Source organism: Carcharhinus amblyrhynchos, chromosome 35 (assembly GCF_965287045.1).
Source record: "Carcharhinus amblyrhynchos chromosome 35, sCarAmb.v2.hapA, whole genome shotgun sequence".
NCBI lineage: Eukaryota > Metazoa > Chordata > Chondrichthyes > Carcharhiniformes > Carcharhinidae > Carcharhinus > Carcharhinus amblyrhynchos.
In genome coordinates this window covers 8,172,117-8,187,048 of record NC_137358.1, presented here as the reverse complement: position 1 = coordinate 8,187,048, position 14,932 = coordinate 8,172,117, and the positions used below count along the sequence as shown (strand labels likewise).

At 44.4% G+C, this 14,932-nt stretch overlaps 1 protein-coding gene across 3 annotated transcripts in view; it reads right to left on the bottom strand.

Moving 5' to 3' along the window:
• LOC145361564 (paired box protein Pax-6-like) overlaps nt 1-14,932 on the bottom strand; it is a 68,597-nt gene that overhangs the window by 45,606 nt on the left and 8,059 nt on the right. The window contains exon 1 of one of the 3 annotated variants that reach the window (XM_080217394.1): nt 9,332-9,508. The exons of 1 other annotated variant lie outside the window; for it this stretch is intronic. The gene's annotated coding sequence lies outside the window, so the exon portion shown is untranslated. Of the gene's footprint in view, nt 1-8,899; nt 8,981-9,331; nt 9,509-14,932 lie in introns of those variants that run through there. One more of the 3 variants, XM_080217396.1, reaches the window with a different exon arrangement.

The window sequence follows — 14,932 nt, the reverse complement described above, 5'->3', positions numbered from 1 at the left end:
GGCCAATCCACCTAACCCGCACATCTTTGTGGAGTGTAGGAGGGAACTGGAGCGCCCGAAGGAAACCCTCGCAGACACAGGGGAGAACATGGGGACTCCATACAGGACAGCGACCCGAGGCCAGAATCGAAGCCAGGTCCCTGGCGCCGCGAGGCAGCAGTTCCAACCACTGCGCTGCCCACTAATTCTCAGCCTCGTCCGCGGCTGGGATTCTCCAGTCCCGTTGAGGTGAACGGAGATCCGGTAGAGTGCCCGTTACCACTGGCAGCAGTGGTGGGGGGCGTGAAACCAGAAGATTCGGACCATGGTGACAGAGGGCAAAAATCTATAACAGTCACCCTTCACCCCACCCCCACCGTCTCCAGCTCTAACTATCCACCAACCATGCTGGGAAAGATGAAAACTATTGAAGGAAATAAAAAGATCAGTTAAAGAAAAGAAAGACTAAAGTCAGTTTCTTCCACAAATTGGTTCAATGAATGAAGCATTTCAAGACAATGGGATGATTTCAGATTTTCTATATTAAGTGCGACTATTAGGAAGGCACAGTGGTTAGCACTGCTGCCTCACAGCACCAGAGACCTAGGTTCAATTCCAGCCTCAGGTCACCATCCGTTACAGAGTCTGTGCTTTCTAATAAATTTAAAAAGCTTAAATTTAAAATAAATTTAAAAATCTAATAATTTAAACTCCTATGCAGCTACTCTGTAGATGCACCAGAACGGTACTGGGGCTAAGATATATCATTAAAAGGCAGATTGCCTAGACTAAGCGTGAATTCCTTTTGCGACAGAATATTCAGGTGACTGTCTGTGTGGGAGTCTGCACATTCTCCCCGTGTCTGAGTGGGTTTCCTCCCACAGTCCAAAGATGTGCAGGTTGGGCTGATTGGCCATGCTAAATTGACCCATAGTGTCGGGGGGATTAGCAGGGTAAATATGAGGGATCATGGTAATAAGCCTGCCTGGGATTGTGGTCTATGCAGACTCGACTGGCCAAATGGCCTCCTTCTGCACTGTAGGGATTCAATGATTATTATTTTAACCAATGTTGGAAGTTGAGTGAGTGGATTTGGGCTCAGCTGCTATGCCACCAGTCCTCCCTTCCCCCTCCCCACATAAACATGAGGCCCACTGGCATTGCTTGTTAACCTCCCGTGGAGAGAGCTACTGGAGAGCCCAAGGCATATCTGGGACCGCACTGAGTCAACACCTTCAGGCAGGAAGAAGAGAAGCGAAAGATTCCATTTAAAAATTATGTTGAATAACAAACAGAGGACAACAGTTAATTGAATATTGCATGGAATCGAACAGGATAGACATAGGTCATTCAATGCAATTGATCTAAACTGTTGTTTAAGCATTACACGAGCCTCCTCCCATCTTAGTTTATCTTCACCCCATCTATATATCGGCCTATGGCCAGGGCGGCACAGTGGAAAAGTAGTTAGCAATGCTGCCTCATACTGCCAGGGACCCAGGTTCGATTCCCGGCTTGAGTCGCTGTCTGTGTGGAGGCTGCATGTTCTACCCGTATCTGCGTAGGTTTCCTCCAGTGCTCCGGTTTCCTCCCACAGTCCAAAGATATGCGGATTAGGTGGATTGGCCATGCTAAATTACTCCCTTAGTGTCCCAAGATGTGCAGGTTGGGTGGATTGCCCATTCTAAACTGCCCTTAATGTCCTAGGTTGTACCAGTTAAGTGGATCGGCCATTCTAAATTGCCCCTTAGTGTGCAAAGATGTATAGGTTAGGTAGATTGGCCATGCTAAATTGCCTCTTAGTGCCCCGCGATGCGCAGGTTAAGGGGATTAGCAGGATAAATATGTGGTGATAAGGGAATGGGGTGGGGATGGGCCTGGGTAAGATGCTCTATCGGAGAGTCAGTGAAGGAGGAGGCCATTCGGCCCATCAAGTCTAGGGATTCTATATTGATTCTAATGCCAAAACAGCACATACTGAACTTAAGTATTGCTGAAAAGAGACATGCAGTTGAAGTTTTCCATCTTGGACTCATCAGGACAGATGCAAAAATGCCAAATTTAAAAAGGAGGAATAATTTATACTGTATTAGAAAAGGGTGCTGATTGGTTGGCAAATCAGTTGCGACATTGGCATGGAGAATGCACCAGGGAATGATTGTCCCCACATTTTTGTTTAATTCAAAAAAAAGGCGCAATACCTGGACATGTTTCTTTTGCCTGCAGAGGACAGATCCCTGCGTATAAGAACATAAGAACATAAGAAATAGGAGCAGGAGTAGGCCATCTGGCCCTTCGAGCCTGCCCCGCCATTCAATAAGATAATGGCTGATCTGTCGCGGCTCAGTTCCACATTCCCGCCCTCTCCCCATAACCCTTAATCCCCTCTCTTATCAAAAACCCATCAACCCACGTCTTAAAAATATTTAGCGAGATAGCTAAATATCAACGGGCAGAGAATTCCAGAGATTCAACTTCTGACAAACGTTAAGTGAGCATATTGTGAGTCCAACTGACAATCTAGAACTAGCTATTGGTGTAGTTATTAGCACATTCGGGATTATTCGACAAATGCTGTCCAACAGTGGAATCACATTTAATGTTAGGCATCATATTCTGAGTTTTACCAGCAGGGGCTGGTTAGGTATTGTCAGTACTCTGCATGTTACAAGCAGCCAAAGGGGTGTGCTATTTGTTACGATCTGTCAGTCGTTGGGATATATGGTCTAAGTGCTTGGGGTCACACCGGCACTGAAATTCCTACATTGTGTTACTCATTTGTGTGGTCGGCAAAACATCTTTTCAGCTTGATGGTAGCATCAAAAGTAACACTTGCATTGCTACTGCATAGCATGAAACAACAAACTTTATTACTTATATTTTTGAGATAACATTCCCTTTTGGGGTAATTTGAGGTAGACTGGACATTGTCCAGGTCCAAAAGCTGTGAGTTTAGGTCTAATTTATCTTGAAAGGGTTAAGGGGTCACAAAAAAATGAGCAACAGTTCATCTTGGAATCATAGAATTCCTACAATGCAGAAAGAGGCCATTCTGCCCATCGAGGCTGCACCGACAACAATCCCACCCAGCCCTATCCTTGTAATCCTACATATTTACCCTGCTAATCCCCTGACACTCAGGGTCAATTTAGCACGGGCAATCAACCTGATCTTTGGACTGTGGGAGGAAACCAGAGCACTTGGAGGAAACCCACGCAGACACACGGAGAATGTGCAAACTCCACACAGACAGTCCCCCCGAGGCCAGAATTGAACTCGGGTCTCTGGCGCTGTGAGGCAACAGTGCTAAGCACTGTGTCATTGTGCTAGCTGTTACACAGTGCTACTGTGCTGTAGCACACAAGTGATATTCACCATCAACAGGCTTCTGCCACCAAGCCAAAACCCACACTACTATGTATTGTGGTATAGGAATTTCAGTGCCAGTGCCATGCCAGGTATATAGGATGTACATCCTGATGATTGTCAGAACACAGCAAACAGCACATGTCTTCAGCTGTTCCCAATCGGCAAAGTACTATCTATATTCACCCAGTCCATGCTTGCAATACTCAGAATATAATCATAGAATTATAGAGTCCCTACGTGCAAGAGGAGATTATTCAGCCCATGTCCAATATTAGATGTGATTCCATGATTGGGCAGCACTTCCTGAACAATCCCAAGTGTGCTAAGAATTAAACAAACAATCAATTTCAAAGGAGCAGTTGGGCTTACAATGTGGCCGACTTGTGCTTCTAGAAGCCTTATATACTCATTCACAGGGCCTGTCCTCTGCATACAGAAGGAACATATCAATGCATTGCACTTTTTTTTGAATTAAACAAATGCTTGGGGCGATAGTTTCCTGGTACATTCTGTGTGTCAAAACCTCCAGCAATTAAAGTCAACTTTTCAACAAATTGGCAGGCTTTTCTAACACAGTATAAATTGTTGCCTCCTTTGAAATTTGGTATTCATGCATCTGTTCTGATGAGTGCGAGATGAAATGCTTTGACAGGATGTCCTGTTTGATAACAGTGCATTGGCCATGCTAAATTCTCCCTCAGTATACCCGAACAGACACCAGAGTGTGGCGACTGGAGGAGTTTCATAGTAACTTAATTCCAGCGTTAATATAAGCCAGCTTGTGACACTAATAAATAAACAATGTAGGAAATGCAGGCAACCAAATCTACAAACTACAAAGGTCCCACAGCTGCAATGTAGTCACATCCAAATAATCTGCTTTTATGAGCTTGGTTAAGGGGTAAATATTGGCCTGGCCCGATCCTCCGGGAGAACTTCCCTACCCTTCTTCAAATTATTGCCATGGGTTCTTTTATCTGCCATCTCAACTGGGCCTCACAGGGGTGGCACAGTGGCACAGTTGTTAGCACTGCTGCCTCACAGCGCCAGGGACCCAGGTTCGATTCCCAGCTTGGGTCACTTCTGTGTGGAGTTTGCACATTCTCTCTGTGTCTGTGTGGGTTTCCTCCGAGTGTTCCAGTTTCCTCCCACAGTCTGAAAACTGTGCTGGTTAGGGTGCATTGGCCATGTTAAATTGCCGCTCAGTGTACCCGAACAGGCGCCGGAGTGTGGCGTCCAGGGGATTCTCACAGTAACTTCATTGCCGCGTTAATGTAAGCATATTTGTGAATTAATAAATAAAACTTTAAATTGCCCCTTGGTGTCACGGGGATTAACAGGGGAAATAATTGGGGTTATGGGGATAGGGCCTGGATGAGATTGTTGTCAGTCTGGGCTAGATGGGCTGACTGGCCTCCTTCTGCACTGTAGGGTTTCTATGATTCTATGAATGTCCCATCTGAAATTGAGTCCCTCCAAGAGTGCAGCAACTACTGCGATGGAGTGTCAGAGTAGATTAAGGGCAGGTGCCATTATTTTTCCAAATGCCTGGTCCCAATTTTACGTAGAGGTTTCCATGTTGTAGCTTCAATAGGAGATTGATGGAAACAGTACACTGTATGTATAAAACATGGTTAATGCTGTGAAATATCTCAAGGCACTTCCCTGGCGCATAATCCTACTCAAATTGACACCAAATGTAAAAAAGAGGGAGACGTTAGAATCGGTGATTGCATGTCCCCTAGAAGCAAGATAGAGATGTCCAGCCACTCAGACAATTTTTTCAGATGTTCTGCCAATTCTACTCCACCTCCACCCCGGAAAGCCTTCCAGAAATATATTTTTCTTCAGCTAAGGACCCTCGCCTGCATTAGCCCGGTGCTTGGGTAAGATGGCACCCATTTGTCTGACTCTCAGGCTGTAGACAATGCTTTAGTTTTGATTTATTCATGTCACAAGTCTGCTGACATTAACACCTCAATGAAGTTACTGTGAAAAACCCCCCCGTCACTGCTCACGGTACACCGAGGGAGAACTTAGCACCTAACCAGCATGTCTTTTGGACTGTGGGGGGAAACCAGAGCACCCGGAGGAAACCCATGCAAACACGGGGGGGAGAACGTGCAGACTCTGCACAGACCTAAGCCAGGAATCGAACTCAGGTCATTGGCGCCGTGAGGCAACAGTGCTAACCATTGCTCCACCATCGAGATTACAAAATACAATACCACTTTAGGACACACCATACCACCGTGCTGCCCAAACTATGTCACCACGCAGTTACTCTTGATTTTTCTTTCTCTCACGCTCCCTCCAGTCCACATCCTCCCCTCCCCCTCCCCCCATATTAAAACCAGAAACCCAAGTCCGTAACAGAAACAAGCCCCTATCTTACCAATCCAAGGACAAAACAGAGTACCACTTCAGTTTCCTTGGTGACCTTCAGGGACAGAGATATTAACACTGGGGAAGGGAAAGTATACCGCAATTTTATTCCACATCCATCCCAAGCACTCTCGTACCAAGCTACAGGACCGCAAGATGTAGGTTGTAGCTCTCTCTCTCTCTCCTCTGGCCCCACAATGTGCCCTGCTCCCCAGTGCTCCGGGTATACCAGTGGCAACATCAATTTTCTGTCTTCCCTAAGCCATCCTGTGACCTATCGCTGCGAGATTACGAAATACAATGCCATCTTGGGTACAGTTGCACACTGCCCATACTGTTTCAATTTTAAAATACGATTGCCACTGCCTAGCTGCCCTGACAGAATGAGAACAAGAGGCATAACACAACAACAACATGCACCTACATGGGATTAAAATGCCCCAGATGCTACACCAGAGCATTACATAGCAGCGATCTACAGAAGGCAACATTAAGACAATTGACCAAAGCTTGGTCATGGAATTGAAGGTGCAATGTGTATTCGAGGGGTGCAGAGGAGTTGGGTTTTAAGGTTTGAAATGAGGAATGGCAGACAAGTTTAGCAAGGGAATTCCAGGCCGCAGATAATTGGGAGAGCCCTCCTGATTATCTTAACAAGACAACCCTGAATTATTAAAGTTTATTTATTAGTCACAAATAGACTCACATTAACATTGCAATGAAGTTACTATGAAAATCTTCTGGTCGCCACACTCCGGCGCCTGTTTGGGTACACTGAGGGAGAATTTAGCATGGCCAGTGCACCTACTAACATGCACATTTTAGGACTATGGAGTCCAAAATCAGAACATCCAGAGGAAATCACACAGATGCAGGGAGTATGTGCAAACTCCTCACACACAGTGACCCAAGCCAAGAATCGAACCTGGGTCCCTGGCGCTGTGAAGCAGCAGTGCTAACCACTGTGCTGCTCCATATGAAAAGTTTATTTATTAGTCACAAGTAAGGCTTATATTAACACTGCAATGAAGTTACTGTGAAATTCCCCTAGTCACCACACTCCAATGCCTATTCAGGTCAATGCGCCCAACCAGCACATCTTTCAGACTGTGGGAGTAAACCGGAGCACCCAGAGGAAACCCACGCAGACATGCCCCAAAGGTAAGATCACATAATCTTGCAATGCAGAAAGAGGCCATTCTGCCCATCATTCCTGTGCCAACTCTTTGAACTACTATCCAATTTGGCTCATTCCCCTTGCTCTTTCCCCATAGCCCTGCAACATTTTTTGTTTTCCCTTTTCAAGAATAGATCTGATCTGGCTTCTGCGGGTTACTACTGAATCATTGCTTCCGTATCCTTTCAGGCAGTGTTCTCCAGGTCAGAAACTAGCTGTGTGGAAAATAGAGCGTCCATCCCTAGTTTTACCATTTACAGAAAATCCGTATCCTCTGCTTACCTAGCCTCCCGCCAGTTTATCAAGACCCCTTGTAATTCTATAAACAGCTTATTGACTTTAACCGCACCTATGCCATACCCTCATCTTCTCCATTTCTAAGCTTTGGACCCAAAATAGCCTAGAACAAAATGCTGACTGTGTTAGATTGAATAGTGTGAGGAGGCTCATGTAGAGCAAAAAAAGGTAAGACTGGTCTTGACTGGTCAACTCAAATGGCCCATTTCCCTGCTGGAGAACGGTGGCACAGTGGTTAACACTACTGCCTCACAGCGCCAGGGACCCGGATTCGATTCCCAACTTGGGTGACTGTCTGTGTGGAGTTTGCACATTCTCCCCCGCGTCTTCGTGGGTTTCCTCTGGCTGCTCCAATTTCCTCCCACAGTCCAAAGATGTTAGGTGGATTGGCCATGCTAAATTGTTCCTCAGTGTCAGGGGAACTGCATGGGATTACAAGGCTAGGGTAATGCATGGGGTTATGGGGATACGGCCTAGGTGGGATTGTGGTCAGTGCAGATTCATAGAATAGAATAGAATCCCTACAGTACAAAAGGAGGCCATTCGGCCCATGTAGCCTGCACCAACCACACTCCCATCCAGACATTATTCCTGTAAATCCACATATTTATATTGTGTGGGGGAGGTGGTACACCCAGCTACACATTAATCTGATCTCTTTATAAAATTCCAACCCTGACTGTTGTAAAATTCTGATCCACCTGCTATATTAATATTTAGAATTTATCCTGATGTGTGGGAAGAAACCGCAGTACCCAAAGGAAACTCACGCAGACACGGGGAGAACGTGCAAACTCCATACAGACAATGATCGAGGCAGGAGTTGAACCCGGGTCCCTGGCACTGTGAGGCAGCAGTGCTAACCAGGACTCGATGGGCTGAATGGACTCTTTCTGCACTGTAAGGTTCTATGATTATCAATAAAGGATACAGCATCACTGGGCTATGCAGAGAAAGTGAGACACTGTCTAACCAACATGTCCATTATAATAATACATCAAACTGGTTATGCTGAAACCGTTACAACTCATTTTAAATACATACATCTACATATTGACAGAAAAATGTTAATCAAATATTACATCACACTTGCCACATTCACGGTGTTACACCTCGATAAGAAATAACACCTCTTAAAGTGCACTATGTGCTAAATATTCTAAAACAATCATTTGGAAATGCTTCAACCATATCGTAAGACAAATCATTAACAATAATTTCTGTACAGCCACATTAAAACGTGCCCTGAATCGATCCCAAAATAATAATCATATTAACCTGCAGAACAATTTAAACTCTGCTCCACCCAAATTAAAATTTAAAAAAATTGACTTCTCCCTCACAATAATTTTAAATCCAATCTTTATAGTCCAAAACCATTTCCCTCCCTGGACAAACTTTGATATGGGATTATCAAGAAAACAATAAGCAAATCTACAATAAATTTTTTTGCAAGTACGCCCAGTTACACATTAATTTGACCCCTTTATAAAATTCCGACCTTGACTGTGTTGTAAAATTCTGATTCTTCCGCTATATTAATATTTGGGATTAAACTTCAAACAGGTTTTCAGAACTACAGAGATGGAGCTTCAAGGCATCTTTTTTGGGATTACAGAGTAACATCTCACACACCCTTCCAAAAAAACTCTTGCCCCAGATCATTTTAAAATAATAATAATCTAAACCCACCTTTTCTTGCCGCGATTAGTTTTATTATTTGTCCCATCAACATTCGCAAGTCAAGACTAACCAACTAAAAGGGCCACAATTAAATAGCGTTTGGATCCAAGAACAATTCTCAAACGTTTAAATTTCAAACAAGCGGAGTTGGGGGAAAAAAAATACAAGGCACTTTAGCAAGCTTTTTAAGTATAAGATAGATTGTCGCACACATATAGTCAAAGGCGTTTCTGATGTGGCCAAACTATCAGTTATCAAATCAACCGGGAAGATTTACACACTGTTACAAAACGTGCAACATTTTCTTTAGATGTTGCACACCGCTGTTACATTTTCTGGGAAACACAATTGTTTATTTGTGCCTCCTGTAAATAAAAATAAAACTCTGGAGGGGGGAGATAAATAAGCAAACACACAAATTGAAAAAAAATGTGTTCATACTCAGCCGAAAGCTGGATGGGTAACTCCTGTGCGTTAGGCAGTCCAATGCTGAGAGTTGGTCTGCTTCTAAATGTGAACTCCGTATGAATAAATAAGTTCTGGGAAATGCAGAAACGGGGCGATGAGTCTTTGTGACATTTGCTCGTAACATTAACGTCAACTTTGAACTTAATTCCCCAGAATGGGCTGCAGGAGTCTGGAGGTATCATGTACGCTAGGTTGCCTGGCAAGATCATTGGGAACATTCATGGCAGGCTTGTCACTTCGGCTCAACGCCTTGCCTTTTAGAAAAAAAGTTGCCCGAGACAAAACAGTGGCATGATCGGAGGGGTCAGGCTGTCCAAGTGTGTACCGTCAAGGAGTGGAGGAGAGAGAGGGAGAGAAAAAAAAACTTCGCCAAGTAATTCCTTAAACAATTCTCCGGGATATAGAGAAGGAAGAGGCCAGCTGATCAATCGAGGAGAGGATCAGGATAATACAAAACGGGGAGGGAATAAGAAAAGCTAGCATTTCTATTTATAAAGTTTTTTTCCCCCAATCTTGGGATGTTCCCAAGTCCCTTACAGCCAATGAAGGCGAATGCTGGAACCTGAAACAAAATGCTGGAAAAGCTCAGCAGGTCTGACAGCATCTGTGGAGAGAGAATAGAGCCAATGTTTTGAGTCTAGGTAACCCGTTGTGTCTCCAGAGGCTGTCAGAGCTGCTGAGATTTTCCAGCATTTTCTGTTTTGGTCACTATTGAAGGGCAGGCGCTGCTTTAGCGACGGAGACAGTCAATTTTCACACGGGAAGATCCCACACCAACAGAAATGCAGCAATTCTCAAGAGACCTGCTTCAGTTATATTGGTAGAGGTATATATTCGTATATATGTATATATATAGACTGGGGTGGCAGAGCAAACTCCTCTCATCTTAGGATCCCTACAATGCAGAAAGAGGCCATTTGGCCCATCAAGCCTGTACCAACTCTCCAAAAGAACATCCTAGCCAGTCCCTCCCCTCCCACCCCACCCTATCACTCAACCCCTTCCATTTTCCATGGCCAATCCAATTAATCTGTGCACCTTTGCACACTAAGGGACAACTTAGCACAGCCAATTCCCCTAACCTACACATCTTTAGATACTAAGGGGCAATTTAGCATGGCCAATCCACTTAACCCACACATCTTTGGACACTAAGGGGCAATTTAGCATGGCCAATCCACCTAACCTACACATCTTTAGATACTAAGGGGCAATTTAGTATAGCCAATCCACCTAACCCTCACATCTTTGGACACAAAGGGACAATTTAACATGGCCAATCCACCTAACCTGAACATCTTCGGACATTAAGTACTAATTTAGCATGGCCAATTCCCCCTAACCTGCATATCTTTAGATACTAAGGGGCAATTTAGCATGGCCAATCCACCTAACCTACACATATTTAGATACTGAGGGATAATGTAGTATGGCCAATCCATCTAATCTAAACATCTTTGAACACTAAGGGGCAATTTACTATGGCCAATTCCCCTAACCTATACATCTTTGAACACAAGGGGCAACTTAGTATGGCCAATCCACCTAATCTACACATCTTTGGACACTCAGGGACAACTTAGCATGGCCAATCCACCTAACCTGCACGTCTTTGGACTTCAAAATAGTGCAATGGGATCTTGGACATCTGCCTGAGAAGGCAGATAGGAACTCAATTGAAATGTATCAATACTGTGCTGGAATGCCATCATTCCAAATGTCACACTGAACTCTCTGAAGTGAGATAAGATATGTTTAAAGGGTCTACAGGTGTCTGCCAGCACCCCTTTGTGCGTGAAGATGAGACTCCAAATGGTCAAACCAAAATCCTGCCTGCCCTCTCAAGCGAGTGCAAACAAAATCCCCTGACACCAGTTCAGCATGGATAGTTCCCTAGTGTCCTGGCCAGACTTATCGCTCAGCTACCATGACAAACTGTGTGATCATTGCCATACTTGTCCTTGTGGGATCTCCGAATGACTTCCACATTTACTACATTACAAAAGTGACTAGATTCTCCATCGGTTGGGAAGCCGTTTGGGGTTTCCTAAGGCAGTTTATAGGTGCAAATCTTTCTGCTAAAGAATAAACAAAGGTACAGGAGAAGAGTATTGGAAGCAAATTGAAATCAAAAGTCTGCACAATGAGAAACGTCTCCTCTCCAGGAGAAAATGAAAAGGGGTCTTTAGAATTGTGAAGGGTTTGATAGAGTTGGAAATGGAGCTGACACTTCCAATTGTGGGAGAGTCCAAAACAAAGAGCTCATAAATATTAGATACCTTTAACAAATAAGTGACACTGCTGCCTCATAGCACCAAGGACCCGGGTTCAATTCCAGCCTTGGGTGTCTATCTGTGTGCACATTCTCCCCGTGTTTACGTGGATTTCTCCAGGTGCTCTGGTTTTCTCTCTCCTCCAAAAATTTGCAGATTAGGTGGATTGCCTATGCTAAATTGCCCCTTAGTGTCCAAGGATGTGCAAGTTAAGTGGATTGGCCATGCTAAACTGCCCCTTAGTGTCCAAAGATGTGCAAGTTAGGTGGATTGGCCATACTAAACTGCTCCTTAGTGTCCAAAGATCTGCAGGATAGGGGAACTGACCATGCTAAATTGCCCCTCAGTGTTCAAAGAACAAAGAAGAATACAGCACAGGAACAGGCCCTTCGGCCCTCCAAGTCTGTGTCGATCATTATGACCTAACTAAAGTAAAGGAAAAACCTGTCCTTACTCTCCCTATTCATGTACCCATCCAGATGCCTCTTAAATGTTGCTAATGTGCCTGTTTCCACCAGCTCCTCTGGCAGCACATTCTAGGCACCCACCACTCTGTGCGTGAAAAACTTCCCCCATGCATCTTTCCCCTTCTCACCTTGAACCAGTGCCCCCTCGTAATTGACACTTCCAACCTGGGGCAAAAGCCTCTGACTATCCACCCAGTCTATGCCTCTCATCATTTTGTAGACCTCTATCAGGTTTGTTTTTCCCCTCAGCCTCTGTTTTTCAAGTGAAAACAATCCTAATTTATTCAACCTCTCATCATAGCCAACACCTTCGAGACCAGGCAACATCCTGGTGAACTATTCTATCTCTTTCCCTCATAAGGGGGATTGGCCATACTAAATTGCCCCTTAGAGTCCAAAGATGTGCAGGTGAGGTGGATTGACCATGCTAATTTGCTCCATAGTGTCCAAAAATGTGCCGATTGTATTGATTGACCATGCTAAATTGCCCCTTAGTGTCATGAGGACTAATAAGGTAAATAGGGCCTGGGTAGGCTTATTTCAGTGCAAGTATGATGGACTAAAGGGCCTCTTCCTGCACTGTAGGGATTCTATGATTCTATGAAATCCATAAGAAATTCAAGGCAGCCTCCTGTTCTTGGATAATGGCGAGAATATAGAACTTGCTATTGCACGGGCTGGTTAAGGTGACAAATTAAAGGGTTGCTGGACAAGTACATGGCGAGAAAGGAACGGAACGATTTGCTGATAGGGTGAGGTGAAGTCAGATGGAAGGAAGCTCGTGTGGAACACTAACGCGGCATGGGCCAGTTCAGCTTGTGGTCAGTTTCTTTACATCCTATATAATGCATTGGCACAGAATAAATGGAATTTAGTGGGTGATGGAAAAGCCACATGGCCAAGAGGTTGGAGAGAAGGAAGACTTATGGAAAATAAGGACCTTAAGAAGAGCAATGGGAACAGGGGCAAAACGTTCATCTGGCAATTTGGGTTGACTAAGATTGGTGTGAGAAAATGAGGAAGAGAGAGTGGATAGCGTGAAAGAGACAATGGAAGGAAGGAAGGGCTGAGAGGGGTGCGACATACAAATAGGAAGGAAAGCAGCATGTAAAATTGCAAAGGAATGAAAAAAAGAGAAAAGAAAAGTGAAAAAACCAAGGAGACATGGAAATAAAGGTGGAAGGAATGGAAAAGAGGAGAGAAAGTAGAAACAGGGAACAAAAAAAAAAGCAAAAACACAGGACCCTTAGTAGGCCTGGTCCATTTTCAGACAAGTAACTGTATAATTTATGTCTGGCTGACACGTACAGATTCATTTCAAACAACACACACTAGATTCTATCTGACAATCTCCCCATTTTCTCTGCATCTCTCCCTCGCTGGCAGAGACATCTCAGACTCTGCTGTAGGCCAGAGGCAGCAACACGCGCCCAGGCATGCTCGCAAAAAGGGTTTGCGGCTGTGTGCAGCCAAGAAAAATCAAAAATTAAAACAATATAACTGCAGGCTGAGTCCGGCAGGCACGGATATTTTAATGAGCTCGACCAGAATGTGACAAAAGAGCAGAGAATGTTTAAAAGCGGTGACAGTGATTCTGGCTGGATTTCATGCTCTGCCATAGCAAAGTAATCGCATTAGTGAAAGATCCTTCCTTTTCTTTCTCAACAAAGGTAAATAACACAGCGCCCATCTTGTGCTCACTGAAAGCTATCCATCTAACCTAGACTAACCCCACACATGGTGAAGCCAAATTCAGGAATCCCTACAGTGCAGAAGGAGGCCATTTGGCCCATTGAATCTGCATCAGCTCTCTCTGATAGGGCATCCTACTCAGGCCCTTTCCCCCATCTTATCTCTGCAACTCTACACATTTACCATGGCTAATTCATATAACCTAGACTAACCCCACACATTTACCATGGCTAATCCATCTAACCTAATCTAGTCCCACACATTTACCATGATTACTCCATCTAATCTAGTCTACTCCCATACATTCACCATGGCTACTCTATCTAATCTAGACTACCCTCACAGTTGCCATGGCTAACCCATCTACCCAAGTCTAACCCCCACACATTTACCATGGCTAATCCATCTAACCTAGACTAACCCCACACATTTACCATGGTTAATCCATCTAACTTAGTCTAACCCTACACATTTACCATGGCTAATCCATCTAACCTACACATCTTTGAACACTAAGGGGCAATTTAGCATAGCCAATCAACCTAATCCACACATCTTTGAAATGCGGCAGGAAACTGGAGCACCCGGAGGAAACCAATGCAGGCACAGGGAGAACGTGCAAACTTCACACAGACAGTGACCCAAGGCCAGAATTGAAGCTGAGAGGCAGCAGTGCTAACCACTGTGCCACCATGCCTCCATTAATACACTAGTACACTTTAAACTCATTAAGTAATATCATATAGTTAACTATTAAAAGAAAGAAAGTTCTGCATTCGTACCATGTCTTTCACAATGTCTCAAAGCCCTTTACTGTTCTTTTACCTATGCCCACTATCATAGGAACAAGGTTCAGGAGTAGGCCATTCAGCCCCTCCGCTCCACCATCCAATAAGATCATGACTGATCTGACAGCAAACTACAATCTGTATCCCGCCCACCTCTGAGAACTTTTCACTCCTCTTTCCTCACCAAGAACGCATCCACCTCTCCTGTCAAAATATTCAAACATTTTGCTTTGACCGTCTGTTCAGGGAGAGAACTCCAAAGACTCCACCACCCACTAAGGGAACATTTTTGCCTCATCTCCACTTTAAATGGGTGATTGCTTTTCTTTGAACTATGACTCCTAGTTTTAGATT